The 23,594-nt window shown below is 36.2% G+C and overlaps 1 protein-coding gene across 5 annotated transcripts in view; it reads right to left on the reverse strand.

Moving 5' to 3' along the window:
• The window catches only part of Stard13 (StAR related lipid transfer domain containing 13), a 532,559-nt gene that overhangs the window by 363,453 nt on the left and 145,512 nt on the right, over positions 1-23,594 (reverse strand). The gene's annotated exons all lie outside the window — the stretch shown is intronic.

A 23,594-nucleotide genomic window follows, 5' to 3' on the forward strand; every position in this document is an offset into this window, starting at 1 on the left:
TTGGGTTTCTCCTCTGCTAAACTGGCACTCTGAGATGAAATGTTATCTCATTGTTGATGAAAGGATTGTAATGGAAATGATACACGTGGTAACAAAGTAGATCAAAATTTAAACTTCTCTAATCACTACATTTGAATCCTTAATGCTCTTCTTTTGGAATATTGTTGTGGGTAATAAATTCTACATTCTAAAATTTTTGTAATATTCAAGAGATAAAGGAATATGATCCCTATTAATAAAATGAGAAAATTTAAGATTGGATTTTGTGAGAAAAGGTAACCAGTAAGATTGAATGAATCTAACTGCTTCTAAATAACATCTTTGCAAGATGATGAGAGACAATCTTATAATAAATAAAAAGGGCTGAATGTTATAGAGAAAGACAGTATCCAAAGTTAAGATAATGTATAACTGTGCTTTAATTTATAGTGTATTATAGGGAGAGAAATATTTATTGTACCTCCTTCATATTTTCATATTGCATTTTTATGTGCAATGCTTTAGAAATACTAATTAACTGGGAGAGAAACATTGAGACAAACTCAATTTCTTTCCAACACAACGAAACTATGTTCAGTATGCTGCACATTGATCAAATTTGAAAAATTATTTAACCTGATATTGTTATTTTTATGAATAACAGAATTGAGGCTGAGGGAAGTTAAGAGATTTGAGAATGTTTTATTACTTAGCTCAGGCTGCCATGACAAAATACCATAGAGTGGATGCCTTGTACAACACCAGATTAAGGTGCTAGTATGGTTGGCTACTGGTGAGGATTCTCTTTTGGATTGTACCTAGTTGCTTTGTTTTATCTTCACATGGCAGCAGGAAAATAAAGTTCTGCGTTTTCCTTTTTTTATAATGACACCAATTCCACAATGACAGTGCATCAGTATATGAATTTTGGGGGCACACAAATGTTCAGTCCATAGCACTAACCTTACTAATTTTTTGAATGAGAATACACACTAGAATTCAGGCCTCCAGAAACCCTGATCAGTCATCTTTTCAGTCTATTCTAATTTACATTACTTAACTTTTTTAAATTAATTGCCCATTTTTTAAAAACAGAGCTGAAATAGAACTAGGGATTAGAAAAAAAAACAGAGAAAGGGAAATGAGGCTGGAAATTTCTCACACTTCTCTACAGTTGTATGTATAAAAATTTCTCTATGCAATTTGGTATCCATCTCAGACCATTTAGCTGTGTGTGCCTTTTAAATTACTAGTATTAACAGAACCTGAACAGAATACTTTATAGATATCCCATGTTCCAAACAAACAAAAAAAATTGTTTGTTGCTAAATAAATTCATCTGGGTACTCTTTGCTGGGTTACTTTTTAAACACCCTCAATTAAGTGCTTGATGAAATCCTTTCTGCCTCAAACTGTAATGACTTCTTCTAACATTTATATATTTAAAAGTAAATGGAATCAACAGCTGGAAAGTAGTTTAGAACCAACTACAGCAGGAAAGCTTTTGTGAGGGCAGCATCATTTATTAGGCCAAGCAGCGAGACAGAAAAGTATCATCCCACTTTCTAATGGTTCATGATTTGGACACACTGACTCTCTTGTTTTTAAAATTGATAAAGTAAGGACAGAAAATTTCTTTTAAGGATTATCAAATAACACTTTAGTATGCATTTACAATTATGCGATGTTTGCTTTTTTTCTGGAGACAGGTCTCACTCTGTAATTCTCACTGGCCTTGAACCCACTATGTAGCCCAGGCTGGCCTTGAACTCGCAATCCTTCTGCATCAGGAAGGCTGGGATTACAAGCATATGCCACCATGCCCAGCAATATGTTTGCTGTTTAAGGAAAACCCATGGTGTCAAAATAACTAAAAGAAAAACCCAAAAACAAAAACTCTCCACCTCATAGCCCTTCTTTCCTCTATCCACTGTAATTCATTTCCAAATTTTCCTTATCCTCTCATAAAAAATAAATTACATCAAGAAGATAATAGTAATAGTCATTCTATTTGAGGTGTCACTAGAAAAGTCTTTTTTCTGAAAAACAAAGTCCTTTAGTTATAGCCTGCCTCTTAATCTACCTCAGAGTAAGCCTGCTTCCCAAGCACAGTTGTTGCTTTTGTAAGTATGTGTAAGGAATAGTAAATTCATGGAGGAAAAGAAATGAACATTTATTTAATGTTCTTTATGAAACTTGCAAAACATTTATTATGCAATACCTAGAAAATGTCCCAAATTTTCAATAAATGAGGAAAATGAAGTTTAAGGAGATTAAAAATCCAAGCTAACTGACAAATGGTGTGGCTAGAATCCAACCACAAGTTTCTTAATTTCCAAAAATTAATTCAGCATATAATTTAATAAGAAATTAAAATATACAGAAGTAAATAAAAATGTTTAAAAAGAAAGAATTATTTTCTAAACATTAAATTTCATAAATACTAGGATAGATAAATATAAAGATAAAGATAAAAATACTTTGTATGGTCTTGCACAATAAAAATAATACCAAAAAATTAAAATTATTCATTGAAATTAAATTTGTCAAACAACAAAATATTTTTAAATGGAGACAATTTTTAAAAATTTGTTTAGCATACAAGTTTGACAATGACCAATATTTTTTGACTTAACATTTTCTATAGAAATTTCCTCAAGTCTAAAAGAAAAATTTAGAATAGTGTATTTTAGTCTAGTTTGACATATATTATCACAAGAACAAAAATGACAGATTAAAAATCAGTGGACAAGTGGGCCAGGGATTTAGCTCAGTGGTTCCACTGTCTGCCTTGCAAGCACAAGGTCCCGAGTTTGATCTCTGGTACAAAAAACAAACAAACAAACAAAAAACATATATATATATCAGTGGACAAGTAAAGTATCAACTCATGTTCACTGGTCTTTTATGGTAAGTCCCAATTAAATGTGTTTATTTCCATTCATATGGGATAGCTATGGCTCTCAGAGTGTGGTCTTCAGATCTTTGTCTCTGAGACCTTTGCAGGGATTTTGCATGGTCAAAATTATTTTCTTTAAATACTGAGATGATACTTACCACTTTACTGTGTTCATATTTACACTGATGGTGCAAAAACAAAGCTGATAAGACTGTTGGTGTGTTAGCATAAGTAAAGGCAGTCGTCCACATGTACCCACTGTCACTGTATCCTTCACTGCATGCACTTGCAGGGAAAAACAATGAGCAAATTTCATTTAATAATGTTCCACATAAGGCAGTAAAAAAATTATTTTCTTAAGTGTCAACCCTTGAGTGTGTCTATTTTTATTATTCTCTCTGCCAACATTGAAAGTAAGCATAAAGTATTTTTATTGCACGAAAAGTGCCTGAATTAAAGCAATGTCCAAATTACAGACTAAAGTGATTGAGTCTCTACCTGAACCAGAAACATTTTTCGTGGAAGACCATTTTTTACCTGAATGAAAAACTGACAGACAAACTCTCCTTGTTTTTTCGTTTGTTTGTTTGGTTGGTTGGTTTTAGCACCAGGGATCGAACTTGGGATCTTGCGCTTGCGAGGCAGGCACTGGAACCACTGAGCTAAATCCTCGGCCCCTCTACTTGTTTTAATGTGGATATTTGGCAGATGTTTTCTCAAAAATGAAAAAAGTGAGTTTCTCACTCAAATGAAAAGACGTTTGTTGACAGTAATAAAATTCCAGCTTTCAAATTAAAAGTATATTTTGGAAAACTTGTATTCACCTCTATGAGTTTGACAGCTTCCTAAATATTAAAGTCTTATTTACAGTAAGAATCGTGGTGATGTAAGTTGAGTTTTTTTACATCATATAATGAAATGTGCTAACAATTCAAAGATCTGTATAATTCAAGGAATCAACATTGTCCATACAACCAAGGCATGATGTTACAAAATAATGCATGAGTGCAAGATACATTAAAAGTGCAAATTTAATCAATGGATTTTAATGTAACAGAATATGAGAGATCATAGAAATGGTTTCAGACTCAACGTATGAAGAACTCACCACTGATTGAGTTTTGATGTAATGTAAAAGAAAAATACAAACAACTATCTTAGAAATGGCTACTAAAATACTTCTCCTTTTACAACTATGAGTCCAGATTTTTTCCCACCAAAACAACATAGCAATAAATTGAAGCAAAAGTAGATATAAAAATCCACTCTTCTATTAAGATACTTGCAAAAACACACAAAAAAGTGGTAAGCAAACTAGTTTATTTAATGTAATAATTTCTCATTAAATTTCTTTTTTTGTTTTGAAAACTACGGTAATATTTCACTGAAATATTATAATTATATTAACATTATTTTTGAATGAACTTATACAAAATAACTTTACAATTTGTTTTAATATCTAATATAAGCACCATCAATAGCTATAACCAACATTGGTCTTTGGTATCCTTAATAACCTTTAAGAGTTAATAGAATCCTGGGACTAAAATGTTTAAAAATCACTCTGCTATAATAGTAATATGTGTTCTATAATTATATGATGATATATAATTGACTTAATTGTGTTTAGGTTGGAATCAACCTTCCTTGTTTTTTGGTTTTTGTTTGGTTTTTTTTGGTATCGGGAATCAAACTTGGGACCTTGCACTTGTGAGGCAGGCGGCGGCACCACTGAGTTAAATCCCCGGTCCTCAACTTTTCTTTTCTTAAAGTGACTTGCCCAATACTAGTGAAATTAGGCTTTTGATCTGGCATGATCATCTGGCACATTCTTCTTGAGAAAAAACACTTCCCTGCCATTCTCAGTATAAGTGGCTGATTCTATTCCCCGGATCCAGATTTGATATGTGTTACAAACCTTACTAATTAGAGTACTACCTCCCATTGTGAAATGTGAAAGTGACCCAGACAGGACAAAAAAGGAATGAGGTTGTGTATTCCTTATCCAAAATGTTTAGGACAATAACTGTTTCAGGTTTTGGATTTTTAAAAGGTTGTTAGGATATTTACATCAATACAATGAAATATCTTGGGATATGACCCAAATTTAAGCACAAAATTCATTTATGTCACACATAGCGTGAAGGCAGTGTGGTACAATATTGTTAGGTTAGTTTTTACTGATCTGTCTCATGAGGTCAAGTGTGGAATTTTCTACTTGTGATGTCACATTGGTTCTTACAAAGTTTTGCATTTTGGAGCACTTAGGATTGGATTAGGGATGCCAAACCTGTAATTTCATTTACAATTTTGTCTGTGTTGCTAGATCTGAGAATGAAGTAAGCCTAGTGCTGCTATTTATCTTATCACAAGTGGCAGAACTATTTTACTGTAGCTAAAATAGGTAGTAGATACAATGGGGAAAAATGTGACCTGGGGATACTGAACTTATATTATCAATATGTTTGAAGTCAAGTATTACCTCTAGCCTTTTTAATTATAGAAGGCAATTAATCCCTTCCCTTTAAACTTTTATGAGCTGGATTTCTACAATATGTACCAAAATGAACCCCAAATAACAAAGTTTTTAATATTTTATTTAAAGTATTTACTACCTAGAACAGGAATATTGCTTATAACAGATCTTAAAATGTAACATTGATTAAGATGCAGTAAAAGATTTCCTCATTCCAGACTAGGAAAAAAAGCATAACTATTTTTTGATAGCAAAGAAGTCATTTAAAAGATGCTTAATCTGCCAGGAATTTAGCACAGTGGCACAGTGCTTGCCTCACAAATGCAAGGTCCTGAGTTTGATCCCCGGTACTGGAAAAAAAAAAAAGTTAAAAGATGCTTAATCTATTTTAGAACCCAAATCATGAGCATGTCAAAGATAGAATTTTAGGGAATCAGGAAAAAAGTGGTAGAATCTTAGAGCTGATTACTTTCAGTGTTCCACAGTGTCACATGCATGAAAACAATGGTCTTCAAGCTAATCTGTCAGTTCTGAAAGCACAGAGGAAGAGAGTCCATCCCCAGTAAGAGTCACTCTTTCTGCCTGTATGCAGCAGTCCAAGATTGTGAATAGCATATAATCCATGTGTATTTGCCACAGAAGATGTGTAAATCTCTGCCCTCTGCTAAGGTTAGTGCAAGGGGGAAGTATAATGAGGAGAAAGATTGGGATTTTGGTGAACCAGGGTACTGGGGAACCATTTCCAACCACTTGCTGTCTGTACATTGCTTGGCTAACAAAGAGAATAGTTACAACTCTTCTACAAAGCCTATTCCCAGGAATTCTACCATGGAGAGATTAGGGTTTGCATGAGTGCAGCCCATTTTCTCCCAGTGCCAGGTCCAGATGGCTGGGGAAATGGCAGAGCATAAAGGCCAATTGCTAAGAGGCAGAATCAGTAAGGGCTGGAAACACACTAATAGGCAGTGATTCTAGAAGAGCTCTGACTACCATTTCAGGAAGTGTCCAAGAAATCAACAGACCAATCAGCAGCTAGTGGGTCCACCCAGAAAGGCAGTGACATTGCTAGCTAGAGAAATACCAAGGCTCACCAAATACACCTGACAACGGCCAACTCACAAGACAAATCCCAACCCCCAGATCCACACCTACAGGAAAGAAGAACAGAAGTGTTAGGGCTGTTTGAATGAAAGCCTCCCCATGGGCCGGGGATTTAGCTCAGTGGCCCATACCTGCTCATAAGCACAAGGTTGGGAGTTTGATTCCCCGGTACCAAAAAAACAAAACAAAACAACAACAAAAAAACATCCTCCCCAAAGTCTATCCATCTATGCACCATAATGGAAAACGGACTTCCTCCCAGAAAGTCATGAGGGACTAGCCAGATTCTTGAACAAATAACTCCCTCAACTGCCAGACCAGAGTGTCCTTTTTCTCTTTGCCCAGCAGCATAATACTGTTGCTATAAATTTGACTTCACTATTTAGTGGTTGTCCTTCTCTGCTTTTCCAACTAGATGTTTTATTACAGCAATTGTGTTTTGTTTCTACCACTGAACTGGCAGTGTTAAATGTATCCTTTAGCCAAGCTGTGAGGATCTACACTTAGACCTAGCAGAGAAAAATGCCCTTAGTGATTCTGAAATTAAAGTGGAAAGCACTTATTGGATAAGCCCAAGCACAGTCAGCCTTTAGAGGGGAGACAGGGCAGTTTTCCCTATAGAGCTATATTTGCAAGGGCCATTTTGGAAATAAAATTTTATAAATGGGTAAAAAGATGTATGTAGATGCAGATAGCCAGGTGATGGAAACATACTGAAAGATGTAGTTAACCTGTGTTTTATTTAGCCCAGAATCTCTTTAGGAACTCTTTATTCTTCATTCTAAGTGGTGTGTGTGGAGGGTTGATCCCATCTCCTGGCTCTTGGGAAGCTGGCCAATTAAGCATTGGATTTTTTCAGTCACACTAATTAAGTGCAAGGAAGGTCACTTGGCCAAATCTAAGCCAATAAAATCTCTCCTGGGAGATTTTGTTGAAGTTATGGAAAAATAGACTTTTTGAGGGTTTTTTTCCCACCGAAGAATGTGAGCTACCGGTATAACGTAAACCCAGAATTGCTGCTAGTCTCTTCTGCTAAGTTCTGGGGGCAGCCTGCCCAAAACTGGAGCCAATATCTATTTTAGTAAAGCAAAGAGGTGAATAAAAGGATCATATTTTGAGCTCCCGGAATTGTCATAACCAAAACAAGACAGATAGTTTTCCCAAATCATTTGTGTCAATAGATATCTTTTTTTCTGTTTAAATGAGACTGAGTTGAATTTCTGGCACTTTCAAACAAAATAATCCTAAGAAGATAGCTAAAGTGATTTTTATTTAATTTTAATTCTTTCAAAGAGAAATAAAATGCCACCTAAAAACACAAATTTCTTTTAAAAACTGATGTATTTCTAAAGTCTAATATATATATATATATATATATATTTTTTTTTTTTTTAAACAGATGTAGCATTTCAGGATTGGAATCATTGATTAAGGAATCTTTTGGGGAAAGAAAAATCACAGTAGCCTGAGATAGTATTACTTGATAACAAAGGTCACAAGAAAATATGTATTAGAGGATTAGAGGATATTCTCCCTAGACAAAGTGATGAGATAGATTTACAAATGAATATATACAGTGGTACTGGGGATTGAACCTAGGGCCTTTTCACTGAGCTATATCTCTGGGTCTTTCTATTTTTTATTTTGAGACAAGGTTGCTAAGTTCCCAAATTGCCAAGGCTGGCCTCTAACTTGCAATCCTTCTGCCTAGATCTCTCAGTGCTGGAGTTACAGGAATCTGCTACCATGCCTGGCTTGATTATTTGTATTCTACTGTGCTCAAAAAAGTTCTCACTCTCTCTGCAATAAAAAGCACTATGCAATGAAACAACTAAATCAAGTTAAGCATAAAAAATCCAAATAATAAGTGAAGTAGGAGAAAACCGAACCAAAAATCTTGGGTTAAATCTCTCTACTAGAGTGGAGTAAAAAATTTGTTTCTGAGCTTCTAAAATGGCAGAGCAAACTAGATATATTAAGAGTTCTGTAGTATGGCTATCACAAGGAAATATATTATCAGGAAAGATTATCTTGTTTCTACCACTAAAGTCTAATAATAACTCATTACCTAGCTCTTCATGAACTAGTATAAAATAATAAAATCAAGAATCTTTAGCAGAAGTTTCCCAAAACATGCAGAAATATTCATTTTATGGGTCTTACAAAAAAACACCTGATCCTTTATTAAATTTCAAATTCCCTTATAAAATTGTAAATCTATGAAGGCAATTCAGATGGGAGGTTTGAAATTCTGAAGTACATACAGGCTGTTTTTAGAAATATACCTTGATATTTGAGCACTTTTGAAAGGGTATCTTCTAGAGGAAGGGATAGTGAGGGTGTCATGTCCCTTAAGACCCTTCACATAATCAGTTGACTCATAAAAGGCTTGCAATATAGATTACAAAGCAAAACACTGGAGACTAAAGACTAAGAGCACTAATAGGGAATTAAAAACCTAAAGTAGATTGCTGACCTTATATATGAGAAAAATTGTATGAAAATCAGAATCTTAATTATATTTATGAGATGGGAAATAACATGTACTGTACAAATTCATAATCAAGAACTTTCAAGAATAAGATAATCTCAGAAGTGTTAGAATCCTTAGAGCAAAAAATGTATTTTTAATACATTTTTTACCATTCATAGCTTGAGTCCAGGTTATTGTTACCTCAGCCTGGATGTTTTTCATTTTTCACTCCTCCAAGTTTCCTACTTGTAGCATCATTGCCATTCTTCTTCCTGAATTTCTTTGATGGAGCAGATCAATTCCTTCTAGGGTATACTGTGGTCTGTATGTTGACTTTCTTCTCTCTTCCTGAGTTTTCTCAATTATCTCTTTGATTTTTGTTTTCCTTAGTCCACTGTCTTCTTTATAGTGGAGTGTCTCACCTTGAGAGGGAAGTCCAGGCTAATTTCTGCCTGAAATACAGTTGTCCTCCCAGCTGGACAGGGTCCTTTGGGAGGACTTCTGTCATCTCACTTCTTATATTCCCACTCCCACTCAGTCCCCTGGAGGGAGGAATATTTTTGGTTCCTTCTTCCTTCCCTCACATGGTTCTCCCTCTAGAAAAAGGGTGACTTAACTCAGAAATTGGTAACCTCCAGAAAGGTTCTGTTTTTGTGTGCCTACATACATTTACATGTTTGAAATGATTGGAGGAAAGTGAAATGTATGAAATTCAACATGTCATGTTCATACATATAAAAGTTTTTTGAGACAGAGTTATTATGGTTGGATTGTGCCTCCCTGAAAATCATTTGTTGAAATCCTAACCTCCAGTACTTTAAAATGTGACCTTAATCTGCAAAAAGATCATTAAAGATATAATTGGCTATACTGGTTATAGTGGAGTAAGGTGGGTCTTTATTCTAATATGATTGGTATCCTTTGAAAAAGACATTGGACAGAGAGAGACACATACACAAGAAGAATATTATGTGAAGACGGAAACAGAGATCTGAGTGATAGCTCTACAAGTCAAGGAATGCCAAGGATTTCTAGAAAACCACCAGAAGCTAGGAGATTAGCCTGGACAAGATTCTCCCTCATAGCCCTCAGAAGGAACAAACTCTAACACACTTTGATCTCAGACTTCCAGCCTCCAGAACTGTGAGACGATAAATTTCTATGGTGTAAGCCATCCAGTCTGTGGTACATTGTTAAGGCACCCCTTGCAAAAGTAATAGGACTGTAACAGCCTACTCATTTGTTTACATATCATCTACAGCTGCTCCCAAGCTACAATCTCAGAGTTGAGTAGTTGAAACAAGAACCACCTGGCCTCAAGGCCTAAAATATTTACTATCTGGCCCTGTACATAAAGCTTGCTGATTCTTGACTTATCTGATTGGTAAGATCAGGGGACAGGTCACTAGGCAGATTAGGCTCACTCTTCTTGTATTTCTTCTCTGAAAAGTGCGTGGTGATCCTTCCACACTCCCTCCCTTTTCCACAGAAGCCTGAAAATGTCCAGCTGTGCATCTAGGACCAGAAAGTTCTATTCAAGAAAAAAGTAGGGAAAATTGAAGAAGGCAATTTTGGATTTAAGGCATGGTCTCCAATTTAGTGTTATTGGCAATAAAGTGTTTATTTGATCTCCTTCTGATACTTGTATCTATTTCTCAATTGGTTTCAAAGCTGGAGGAGAAAGGTTTGTGATTCATTTACCTCTGCAAATCTCAGCTTCTTCCTCCTTATGCAAGAGTGTTGCAAATCTCATTTCCTTCTTGAAGTCTCTCCAAAAAGGAAGTGAGTGCTGATTTCTTTTTTAATGTGGCTATATCCTCTCCAAGAATACAATTCTCATGACTCATTCTTAAACTCTGTAACACACAAAGTCACTTGTACTAATGCTCACAAAGTTTAGATATTTCTTCGTGCTACATTATATGTTTATGAGTACATGTCCTTTTATGGAATAGATCTAAGCTATTTTGTCCTTCCTTAAATTATAGCTTCTGAGTGCATTTTTTTTTCACTTAAGGTTTAGTTTGTTCAATAGCTAGCAGCTATGCTAATTAATGTGCTTCCCTCATTAATAACAAATACCCTACTAATCTACTGCCAACAGCTATCGTCATGTTAATAAGGAAGAGAATCTTGAAGATGAAAAAGACACTAATACAATACAAGAGCTTTGGCGCATTACAAAAATATTTTAATCACTCATTTAAAAATCTAGGAAATATACTTAAAAACGTTTTTCATCTATACAAGCGATGGCAAAGCTTTTAGAGCTTTCAATGAGGACAAACAGCCGGATGTGGTATGCATTTTATAGATTCACCACCACTGATCTATATACTTTGTCAGTCACTCATTGATTTATATGGAACAGCCTTTTCACATATGTTTTCTCTGACATTCTATGGAGGGAGGAGTATGAAAGAAAAGAAAATTAACTGAACAATTGGGAAAAGATTTTGACATTGAGACAGAAAAATCTGCTTTTGATTCAATAGACGTTCATAAAAGGGAGCAGAGAAAATGGGGAGAGTGTATGGGGGGAGATATGTAGACTCGACATGGCCATCAAATCACAGGTATGTCTGGGCTGTGGAAAGATGTGCAGGGTGGGCCCAACAGAATCAGTTGGCTGGAAGGATCTGAGGCTATTCAGAGAACTAACTCACTCAAAGGAAAGTTAGCTGTGTTTGAACTCAATAAGTCATTGATGAGGAATGCAGCAATTGGGGGAAAGAGTGTGAGTCCTGTTACTTGGCCTCTCTGGCTGAGTCTCTGTGGACTCCTCAGTGAGAGAAGGATACAATAAAATGCAATGAAAGTGAAAAGAACGGTTTCCTTAATGACTCTGTTGTGGGCAATATCTAACAACCTTGGAAAAACAGAAGCTAGGGTATAGGTGTGGGACAATGGGCACTTTCTCTACTCAGTGGTCACCTTTGTAACTAGACTCTGAGCTGCATGTTGGAGCAGGCTGGAGCTGGATCAAACAAATGAGAGAGCATGACACTGGGACAACCTTAGTATTTTTGAAGGATTTCAGCTGCTCCGTGATATGGGCAGTGATAGATACATGATAGACTCCCATCTGAATCACTAAAGCAATTTTGAAAAAATTAAACCAAACATAAACCAACCACCCAATCAACAAACAAAACAATTCCTGCCACATGTAACCAACAAATCCAAGTTCCAACCTATGTTAACTTTTCCTCACCACACTTCACTGCAACCAAGATTCTTGGAGAATAAAGACTCTGAGACACCTAGAATGAGGGGAAGAAATTGTAGAGCTGAAGTTATAAGAAATGGGAGCAGAGCCAAAGAGAGAATATGTACTCATAGTTGTTACTTCCAGTTTCACGGTCTGAAAAATACCACTTACAAAGAAGATGTAGGAGAGGAGGTTATGTGGTATAGTAGAGAGGAAAGAGTATTTGAAGCTGGCTGTGTTAAGTATCAAGTGTATGATACTGGTCAAGTCATTCAGATATTCTAACTTCAGTTCCTGCATCAATAAAATAGAATCTTTCAAATATTCCAACAAGGTTGTATTGAAGTTCCAACAGGATACTCAAACAAATGGTGAGAAAATCCTCTTTTACTAACGTGTTATACTGTACTTACATAAAACATTGCAGAATAGGCTATTTGTACAAGGTCCTGAGTGCATTGATTTATAGGACATACTGTCAAATAATTCACTTATCTCCTTGTGAAAAAATGGTTTTGTGTCTTCTCACGTCATTTCCCATGAAAGCAATTTTTTCCCACACACATAATGGTCTCAGTAAAACCTAGAGCTACTTGAAACGACTGTTTTTAGGAGCATCCAAGAATGACTGCATATTCCAAGTGGGAAGGTGCAGCAATAGCTGGCACAAAAAATATTAAGGGAAGAAAAGTCTTTTGAGTAGTGGAAAGTGGGGACCATAAAAATCTTGGCCTAATTTCAACATTTTTCAGAATAGAGAAGATTCAGTGCGTGATCTCTTTGGTAGTGACATTGACAGTGATGGTTCTACTGGGAAATCTTAACTTTAAATTGTCTGCCAATCTCTATCCTGTGTTTCCAGAAAGAACCATTTATCTCTTTTATGAAGCCACTGAAAGCCCACATGGGGTGAGGAGACTCATTATTGAGTATCATGTGCCCTCACACTAAATATATAATGAAGGCTCTAAAAAATGGGTAATGTTTTGATAAAACAAATTTCAGATTATCCCCAGAAGAAAGACAGTCCTACGTCATCTTCACTCACCCTCTGTTGCCCACCAAGGGGAGCAAGTTTCAAGAATTAATGATACTCTGTGATGACAGATTTTCCATGAAGCAGTCCATCCTTTAGTCAATACCAACAACCCTTGAATGTTTATGAGTTTCATAGCTAACAAAACACTGCATATATATGTAAATTATTATATATGTTACATATATACACATGTATGTAAATTATTTTATTGTAGAAGAGAAATCAAGGAGCTCACTTAAACCCAGCTAAGTAATTATGCATATTAGCTTCAGGAGTCTGCTTTATCCTTTAGGTTTTTATATCCATGTTGTTTTTTTTTTAAGAGTTCTCTTCTTTGGCCTTCACCTTTCCTTCCACCCTGTTCTGAGGGCAGAACTGTTTTTTTCTTTTTCACTTACCTTAAGAAAACCAAGATCATCTCTGAATAAAGTCCAAGTTTATACTTCAATTAAAATTGATCTCTTTATATCCACCTGAATCCCAATCAGTAAATTTTGCCTTATTCACATCAATCCTCTTTAGCCAGTCTATTTCTTTGAAATCACTGACCAAGTTTAGTTAATTCTCTTAATTTTCTCTCATTATTTTTGTAATGCTCTCTCTGACTAAAATTTTATTTATTAAAGAATACAGAAGTGTGTTTTGTCATCATAGAGTCTTTCTTCCTGAGTTATCCCCTCGAGTTGCTCAACTGCCAGCCACATAAGACTACTAAACACTTGGAATGTGGCTAGCCCAAATCCAGATATGTTATATGTGTAAAATATATGCTTGATTTTAAAGATTCATAACTCAGAGTAAAATATCTCATTGATAACTTTGTGATATCAATTATATATTGAAATGATAACACTTTATACAGATTTCAGTAAAATGTTATTAACATTAATTAATTTCACCTGTTCTTTTTACTTTTTTAAGTGGCTGCTAGAAAAATTTAAAATTACATACATGGCTTACATTACATGCCTATAGGCAGTACTAGCCTAGAGTTTTCAACTCTGAATCCCAGGTTTCTATCAGAGCCTACTATCCCACTTCTAAATGAAGCCCACACTTCCTGGAATACTGTTTTTCACTTTTTTTTTTTTTTTGGTATGGAGGATCGAACTCAGGGCCTTGTGTTTGTGAGACAGGCTCAGTGCCATTGAGCTAAATCCCCAGCCCTCCTGGAGTATTTTCTTTGCAAGTAAGCATTAACATCACCACTGAACTAGCTAAAACCCAATTCCTTGTGGTAACATCTACCATAGCCAAGAACATTTTCTCAGCCCAAATAAGTAATCCAGGCCATTTTTAACAAGAATGTTTGTCCTGAAGTTATTCCACTAGAAATTTTAAAAATGTTTCCCTTATTCCTGAAGTAGTGTCTGCAGATTTAAAAGTAGGCAGAATGGGAGCAGAATATTCACAGATATTCCTACTTGTATAGGAAGGCACAGTTGACTTCCAGGATAATTACATCCAGCAAGACAGTTCTGCATGGAGTGATATAAATTTAGCCCTGATATGCAAGGGTGTTCATAAAGTTTCCTCTGAGAATGCAGACTTAATGAAAATGTATGGTGAAATTGGTTGTGTTTTTCTTAAAGGAAGTTCACAGGCAGACTCAATCTAGCCCAAGGGAGCAAAGGGGCTAGATATTTTCCAAGCGCTTGACATCTACAGCTAAATTTATTCTCAGTTGTGGTTTCCCATTATTTCTACACTTGTGATGTTTTTATAAAGAAATCAATTCATACATGGATACATTTATGACAAACCATTGTCAGTCCCTGATGTATGCAAACCTGAGTCATAAGGACCAGATAACACCGAATACAGAGTGGTGGTCCTGTTTCGGCACTCCCTACCTACTGCTCCTCTCTGCCAGTATTTTTTTCCATCCTTACATTATGGTTCTTAGACCCATTATTTTAAGAGAAAAGCAAAGAAGGAAGAAAGAAAGGGAGGGAGGGAGGGAAGGAAGACGGGGCGGGGGGGGAGGGAAGGGAAGGGAAGGGAAAGGAAAGGAAAGGAAAAAGAAAAGAGAAAAAAAGAGAAAGACCTGAAGCTTCAAGGAACTAGTGAGATTAGAAGTGGGGATATGAAAAGACTGAGAAAGCAGCAGCAAGTCGGCAGAAGCACAGATGTTGAGACAGGCTGGATGTGCCTGCATTTTTACGTCCGCCTCTGAAACTGTTGCTAGGGCATTGCTTGATTTGTTTGTATTTCACCTTGATACACTGCCAGGATTATCCTTCACCACAGATATATTTGGACAGAGAGAGTCATCTAAAGATGCACATATTTCCAAGAGTGTCAAATGACTTTCAGTAATCTACACCAGTGTGAATTTATTCAATCAAATTGCCTTTCTACTTTGGATGCTCTACTTGACTATGGAAATGTTATTTAAAAATAAAAGATTAGAGCTGGGCGTGGTGGTGCATGCTTATAATCCCAGCACTCAGGAGGCTGAGGCAGGGGGATCGCCATGAGTTTAAAGCCAGCCTGGGCCACAAAGTGAGTTCAAGGACAGCCTCAATTACAAAGTGAGACACTGTCTCCAAAAAAAGAAGGGGGAATTAGGTTTAGAAAGTTGCTTACCTTTGGCTACTGCATAAATCTACTAAGAAAATGTTTTAGTGGCAAGAAAAAAGACTATGTTGATACTTTCAAGTCATTTTATTTGACAGATGGCAAATTCATACCATTTCTCCTTGCAGTGAGACCATTTCTCAATTTTCTTCCAGTAAAAAAGCCCTGAAACCTTTGCTTTTGCTATTCAGAGGTACAATATCAATTTATGGTCCTAAGGTGGGGAAGAAAATTTCATCTTTAGCCACAGATGTTAGAAAGTGTGGTGAAGATGGTACAGAGTAGAAGTGAGTAGCACATTTATTATAGTCACTAACTCATCTGTCATACCATTCTCTAGGCACAGCTATGTATTACTAGGGAATCTAAATGTCAAAAATCACAGTAACTAAAATCAGAAATCATAGTAACTTCTGCACTTTGTTTGTCCTGATGAAAGCTTTCCTGAGGGCTTACTGTTTCTAAGGTCTGCTATGTTGTTCAGAGACCAAATCTATTTCTATCATCTAAACAGTTCTTGCCCATGAATTGGGCCCTCTTAGCGGGTCCTCTCCCACCAGTCTCTTAAGGTCATGACACATTCTGGCAAAGATTCTCTGCTTGATCAAACTTTAGTCAGGGTCCTAAAGCTTCTCCTAAACCCAGTGGATTACTTCCTTGTAAAATCTATCTTTAACAAGAATTGTGTTCTATCAGTTTAGCAATAACCTCCTACCTGTGCTATCCCATCACCTTCAACATCTGACCAGGGTTTTTTATTCTCTACAACCTATGTGGGAATGTCTGACCAAACTAGCCTGCCTTCGGCAAGAATCCTGTTGGACCGACTTCGAATTTCCCTTAGGCTTGATATTTTTTCTCAGTAATTTTCTATCCACTGGCCCCTACCTTTTTATTTAGCTGTATGTTCCCTTTTTCCCATACCTCACACAGAGTTAAACTTTGTGTCTCTCTCCCTGTAAAATCTCATTGTCATGGTCCCTACACTCCTCTTGACATGTTTTAAAAACTGTCACTAAAGGCCGGGGATTTAGCTCAGTGGTTCTGGCGCCTGCCATGCAAGCACAAGGTCCCAAGTTTGATCCCCGATACCAAAAAGAAAGGTGTCACTAAAAAATGTTTTCTGTAACAATGCTCAACTCAAAAAACCACAGGAACCATTGTCCTTGATGACTAAAATGTTTTAATCCCAGTTCCATGTTCATAATGCAAAAAATCAACAATGGAGAGACCTTGAAATCTTAAGTCTATTTCTCCAATCTTCTTATAAGAGATGACATATTAATAATATTTCTAAGTTCTGTGTCTTGGTCACTCAACACAAAACAACAATTTTTGCAAAGTTCTACAGAGTAGGCACAATAAATGTCTGCAGATAAACTTATTCAATGAATTTTTTAAAAGCATTGAAAATGTATATCCTACTTCACTTGTAATTATGTATTTTCTGTAAGTACTCTCTTAGCATAAATATCCAATCATTTTCAGCTGCCCTCTCCATAACTTTTGGCACAAGCATGTGCTGCACACACCTGCAGAGTGAATTTATTATAATAGTCAATGCTGCTATCCATTTCAAGATACAACGGAAATTTGTACAATCTGTGAGGGCGATAAAACAAACCAGATTGAAAGTTTTGAATTTTTCAGATATGCTATGTTTAAAAATACTTTTTAGTAATCCAGAGGAGAAACATGTTTGGTTGCAAGCTAAGATGATTTCAAGGGTAGATATATCTAGTGAAGATTTAAAGAATGCAGGGCTACATGTGGCTTGCAACTGCATATTTTCAACCACACAGTGGGCTGTGTCCCTGAGACAGATGTTGTTTTATATGGCCATGACTCATTGTACATTAGCTCTGGCAAATATTCTCAAAAGTTTTAAAGGACAAATGGAAGAACCTAAATATTCTAGAATAGTTAATCATCTGTTTAATCACGAGATATAAACTATTATTTAAGATGCCACTTTAAAAAAAACAAAACAGTAATAGTGTCTTACATCTCCTGAGCCACTGTGTACATATCGATGGCCCCTTAGAAATTGCTTCCTTAGCCTGGTGGCTAAAGTGATCCTGTTTCCCCTACCACTGATCTTGGGAAGATATCTTTCATATACACTCCTTCTAATTCCTTTAACCATGCAAAACTCCTTTGAACTTCTCCCACTGTGGCTTGAAGACAGGAATCCATATGGCAATCATGCTGGAAATCACAACAAGGAAGTAACAAGAGGCAGGATGTTCTCCCCCAGCACCACAATCTGAGGCTTTTCTTCTTCCTCATTTCTATAGCTGCCTCGTCTAGCTAAGGTACTGGCTCATTTGCCAAATCTCTACACTTGTTTCATCCTAACTCTTGTAAAACCTGCAGACAGCCCTTAATTCTTCCTTGTTTTATCTAATTAGATTCTGGAAAATTCATTGAACATAGTTGGCCTCCACAGTATAGAGAAACATTACTCAAGACCCATTGTTATGGTTTAGATCTAGAATCTGCCCCCCTCCCTCGCCCCGGCAAATTGGCATGTTTGGAAGGTGATTGGAATGGTTTCATCCATTGATGAGTTCTGTGCTGTTAGGAGGTGGGGCCTAGTCAAAAAAGGTAGATCACTGGAGGTGTGACCTGGAAGAGTATACCTCCCTCCCCAGTCCTCCCTTCTCTCTCTCTGATTTCTGGCTGCCATGGGTTGAGCACCTTTTTCTCCACCATGCCCCTCTGCTGTGCTACTTCTGCCTTGGAGCCAGCCAACCATGAACTGAACCCATATGCTAAAATAAACTTCTCCTTCTTTAAATTGTTGAGGTCAGGTAATTTGTCCCAGTGATGAAAAAGTGGCTAAGACACCCATTATCTACTTATCTTATCTCCCTCTGACACTATTTTGGAAAAAAAATAAAGTATGAATTTTTTATTTTTCTCATCTTTTTCTTATAATTTCTAGCAAAAACTCTTAGAAATTTTGTAGAAGGAAAAGATGTCTTTGTGAATGAAAGAAACATAGTAATAGTTGACAGCAAAGAAAGTGGCAGTGCAAAGGATATTAGGCTGCCCAAACCCTGGTGTTCTCAAAGGAAATAAAAGAGGCATCCAGAAGTCTGACATAAGTGAACAAATTCTAGAAACTTCTATTAGACAGAATATCTTTGTCCCTGACAGTTCTTCAGTTCTTGATAGCCTGAATGTTCACCCATCTATTCTGGTGTGAATGTAGATCCATCTTCCCTTCCAGTATTAAGTCTTGTAGAAATATTAATTCATATGTATCGCAGCAGCAACTTCTACTACTACTCCACAGCAGAAAGGAACTCCTGTCAACTGAAGTAGCTAGAACATAGAATACTTTCAAACATTTCGTGGGAGTTTTCTCATTTACTATGTCTAGCACTGATGTTACAGAGATAAATAGCACACTCTGAACTTCAAACTGCTTCAAGTTGATGAAGAAGAAATACAAACATAAGTGACATTAATATGATAGATACTAGAAGAACAGGGTCTTGAGAACATGGTAAAGTGAAGCAATGAAAAGAATATAAGAAAAGGGAATTCCAGGTCAAATGAGCAATTGATGCAAAGAGAAGGAGGATGCGTAGAGATATAAGGATCCAAAAGTAGTTTGATGTAGCTGTACCATTAAGTAAAAATCAGGGGAGTCAAAGAGGAGACTGGAGAAGTATGCATAATTAGATCATGAGAGGTTTTGTTTAACAAACATGGAAATTTTTATTTTATTTTTTTTTGCCAAAAGTAATGTGAATACATTGAAGGATTTCCCACAGGACAGAGATATGATCAAATTTAACATTTTAAAGATCATCTTGATTCCATTTTTAATAATGGATAAGAGGTATTTTATACCAAAGGCAGGAGACCAGTTAATTTGGTGCATCTCAGTTAAGAGAAATCTGATCCAGGGCAGTGGCACTGGAACTGTTAATGCCAGGGAAGGGATTAACACATTTTTAGAAATGTGGGCAAAATGAATTTGGTGATGATAAATGTTCATTTAAACTAGGATGACAAATAAACCAGTATGTACCAAAACTAGTATGAGTCTCAGGCTTGTGATTTGAATGATGAGTTAAATGTGTCTTTCATTAAGACAGAAGATGTAAAGTTCAAGACTTGATACACTGAGTTTGAGGTACATTGGAGCAAATTGTTAGTGAAGTCAAATGCAGGTAGATAGAAGGTTTGGGGTCGGGAAAATGAGGATGATGCAAATACAGATTCTGGACTTTAGGTTATGTTCAGTTGGCCAGTTCATACCTCAATCTTTTCTGCCCAGGATGCAAATCACTGCATCACCACATCCTGCCCCTTCTACACTCATGAATCTGTGAATTACACATAAATCAAAAACTCATGTGTCACTGGCTTCAGAAATGTGCCCAGTCTTCTCTTTCAAGTTGAGAACAGAGAGGCAGAGTGAGAATAGTGTCAGATTTTCAACTGGTGTCCCTGTGATGCTGGCTTACATTTTAATATCATTCTTAGCTTTGGGAACTTGGCCAAAATTTAAAGCCCACCTGGAATTTTTGTTGTTTCCAGTCAACACATAGACTTCATAATCTATGATAGTCCCATAAAGACTTTGAAAAACATTCCCTCTCTTGTATTCACTATCTTAAAGAATCTTTATTTGGTGGGAAAAAGGTATGCATAAATTCAAAATCTTGGCCCTTGTACAGGCATATCATTTGTACATGGCAGCTTTACCTGGGACCAGGGCTGAGGTATTTGGCTTTTGTATTTCGTGGGAGTGTTTAAGCCATTTTATTCCTATAATCTTCTTGTGTCTTCTTTATACTGGTAGCTATTTCAAAATCTATAATGCTTTACTTTGTCCCTAGAAAAGTGCTATTTAAGAGGAATGGACTTGAGTATTCAAACAAGGTAGAAGCCCATATTCCAAACTTTGAAAATTTCCTACCAAAAGTACATTTAAGTCCTGATAACTAATTCTGTGGTTTGGGTAAATGTATTGCCCAAAGCCTATGTGTTGAGAGGATCATCCTCAGCCTGATGCTATAGGGAGGTAGCAGTACCTTTAGGAAATGGGGCCTAGTGGAAGATCTTGTGGTCATTGGGGATGTGCCCTTGAAATGGATATTTAGGATGCTAGCCCCTTTTTTCCCCCGCTCATTCTCTTCTTGCCATGAAGTAAAGGTTTCCTCCATCACTTCCACCAGGATGTATTCCCTACCTACATGCCCAATAACAATAGGCTGACTGATCATGGGCAGAAACCTCCAATATAAACTTTTTTCTTTTTAAATTGATTATCTTAGGTATTTTATTACAGTAAGGAAAACTAGCTAACACAAACAATAAGGCTTAAACTCCTTTATACTCTATCCTCAGCATATTGCTTGTTCCCAAAAGACCTTTTCCTCAGTATTTGGCAGAAACAGAGAGTCCTTTGTTTAGCAGCCAGAGCAACATTCAGAAGTGAGCACATTTTCCTCTAACGTATTATTCAGGGCAATGAATTTTATATATCAAGTACATTACTGGTGAAACTTGGTTTTTCCAGTTAGCTTGAGAAAATATGAAAATGATAATAAGTCATATGAATGGACTCATATTAGGCTGACATAAATCTGTGTGGAAAGAATTGTTTTTTATCTTAAAAGAATTTTGGTCAATGGCAATCTTCCTATTATGAAGGCTTTGAGTTTGTGACATATTCAGTGGAACCAGAAATGAGCTGACTCTTAGAAATTATTTCCCAGAACAGGAAAATAGCAAGGAAAGCTTGCAGAATCCATTATCCATCTGCCTAAAGATTCAGGGGTAGAATAGCACTGAAAGCATTCCCCTGCCAAGAGGACCCCTGCCTGCATATTGTTTACAGGTAAATATCTTGGAAGGATGCCTGTAATACATATTCATTTTGAGAACAAATAAGAGAAAAATATTTCCAAAGGCTACATATAACTTCAAATTAACATCAGTATTAATCTGAGTATTAACATTTCTTTTTTCCATTCTGTCTGTCACTAAGAACTGAGGGGTCTGGTTATATGATTTTTTTGAATGGGCCAAAAAATTAAATACTTCCCAGTTTTTTACATAGTGCTTTAAAAAATTTTCCTGTTCCTATCCTAAATGAGCTGATTTGGAAATAAATTAACTGCTCAGTGATAATTAAGAGCTTACTGTAAAAGCAAAAGAACAGGAATGAAAAAAAACTATTAGGAAAGTGGTTAGGAGAGGTCCCAAATGCCTCTTTAATAAATTGTGTTCCCTTAAGAGGCAATAGACAATTAACTACAGCATCACTCTAAAGATAATGGGTTTCTCCTTTTTAACTTTCATTGTTAATCTTAAAAAAATCAATTGACGTCCAATAAATACTTTCTTCTTGAGCTAGACATGCTCTAAGAAGAAAGGTGGCAACAAAGTTTGACACTACATATTTGTCATTTTTTTATCTCTCCCTGCCAAAAAAGTTACATCTTGAGATGTATTATTTTTTTCTGTTTTGTTTTTAACTTAGCCTTTTAAAAATAAGTTTTACTTTTTGGACCCCTTTTAGGGTCACAGCAAAATTAAGAGAAAGGTACAGTGATTTCCCATATCTCCCCCACCATCAACCTTCCCCAACAAAGGGATATGTTTGTTACAACTGATGAGCCTACACTCACACAGCACAATTCCTCCAAGTCCACAGTTTATATTGGGGTTCATTCTTGGTGTTGTACATTCTGCTGATTTTGACAAATGTATAGTAACATATATTCACAATTGCAGAATTTTGTAAAGTAACTTAACAGACATATCTGTGCTCCACCTATTTATCCTTTTTTCCACCTCACCCCTCAAAGCAGTGACTTTTTTATTGTCACCCTAATTTTGCCAGAGTGTCCAGTAGTTAGAATTATACAGAATGCAGCCTTCTCAGGTTGGCTTCTTTTACTTAATAACATGCATTATTTTTTTCAATTGACATCACAAAAGTTCCCCAATCCTTATATCTCGAGTGTTGTTGTGAGAAAGAGGATGCAGACCCAGTTTTAGTAACTGGTTTCACCCTGTGGCCAAGTCACTGAGTTTTACAAGGGCTTGGTATCCTCATCTGCTAAGTGAGGATAACATTAACATCTATCCCACTAACTTTAACCACTTTGTGAAGATCAGGTTTCTTTTCTAGAAAGTAATGATAATAATGCCTTGTAGGATTTTAAGGTTGTTGCAGTGTTTAAACTGGCAATATGTGTAAAGAGCTTACTATTGTGCCTGGAACATATAACATAATAATAGTAGCTAATAATGTTATTTTTATTACAATATGTGCTGAATATTTTCTATTCAAACATCTGAAGCTACTCTCTGCTCTTTTTCACCTTGCTCTGTGGGGCACAGTTTCTAAAAACTGCATCACTTAAGTACTCTAATCACCTGGTTTCTCCATAAATTCAGTCAGTTGGAAGTCCTAGAAGATTAGAAGGTGGGAGATGTATTTTACTTCCCTAAACTCTTCTCTGTCTACAGTTTGGTGTGGCTGCATTTGTCTATGAAGGCCAAAGATCTTCTGGGCAAACTGCTGAGCAACCAATCAACTTAGTATCAGTGCTTTTAACTTTGCCCATATCTTTGTAAATAATCTCTTACATTACTCCTTCTCAGAAAATTTAAAATATGTTTCCTGTTTCCTGTCAGGAGGGCACATAATGTTTTACTCATAAAATTATTATTACTTTTTTACATCATAAAGCAGTCCAGACATCATAAATCAAGAACCTTAAGCACCTGCATAAAATCTTGCAAATAATTATGTAATATATTTCTATACCAACATTGGTTAGGATTTATTAAGATCTACTT

Source organism: Heterocephalus glaber, unplaced genomic scaffold, assembly GCF_053883595.1.
Source record: "Heterocephalus glaber isolate CG9 unplaced genomic scaffold, H.glaber_assembly_v1.0 deba00001720, whole genome shotgun sequence".
NCBI lineage: Eukaryota > Metazoa > Chordata > Mammalia > Rodentia > Bathyergidae > Heterocephalus > Heterocephalus glaber.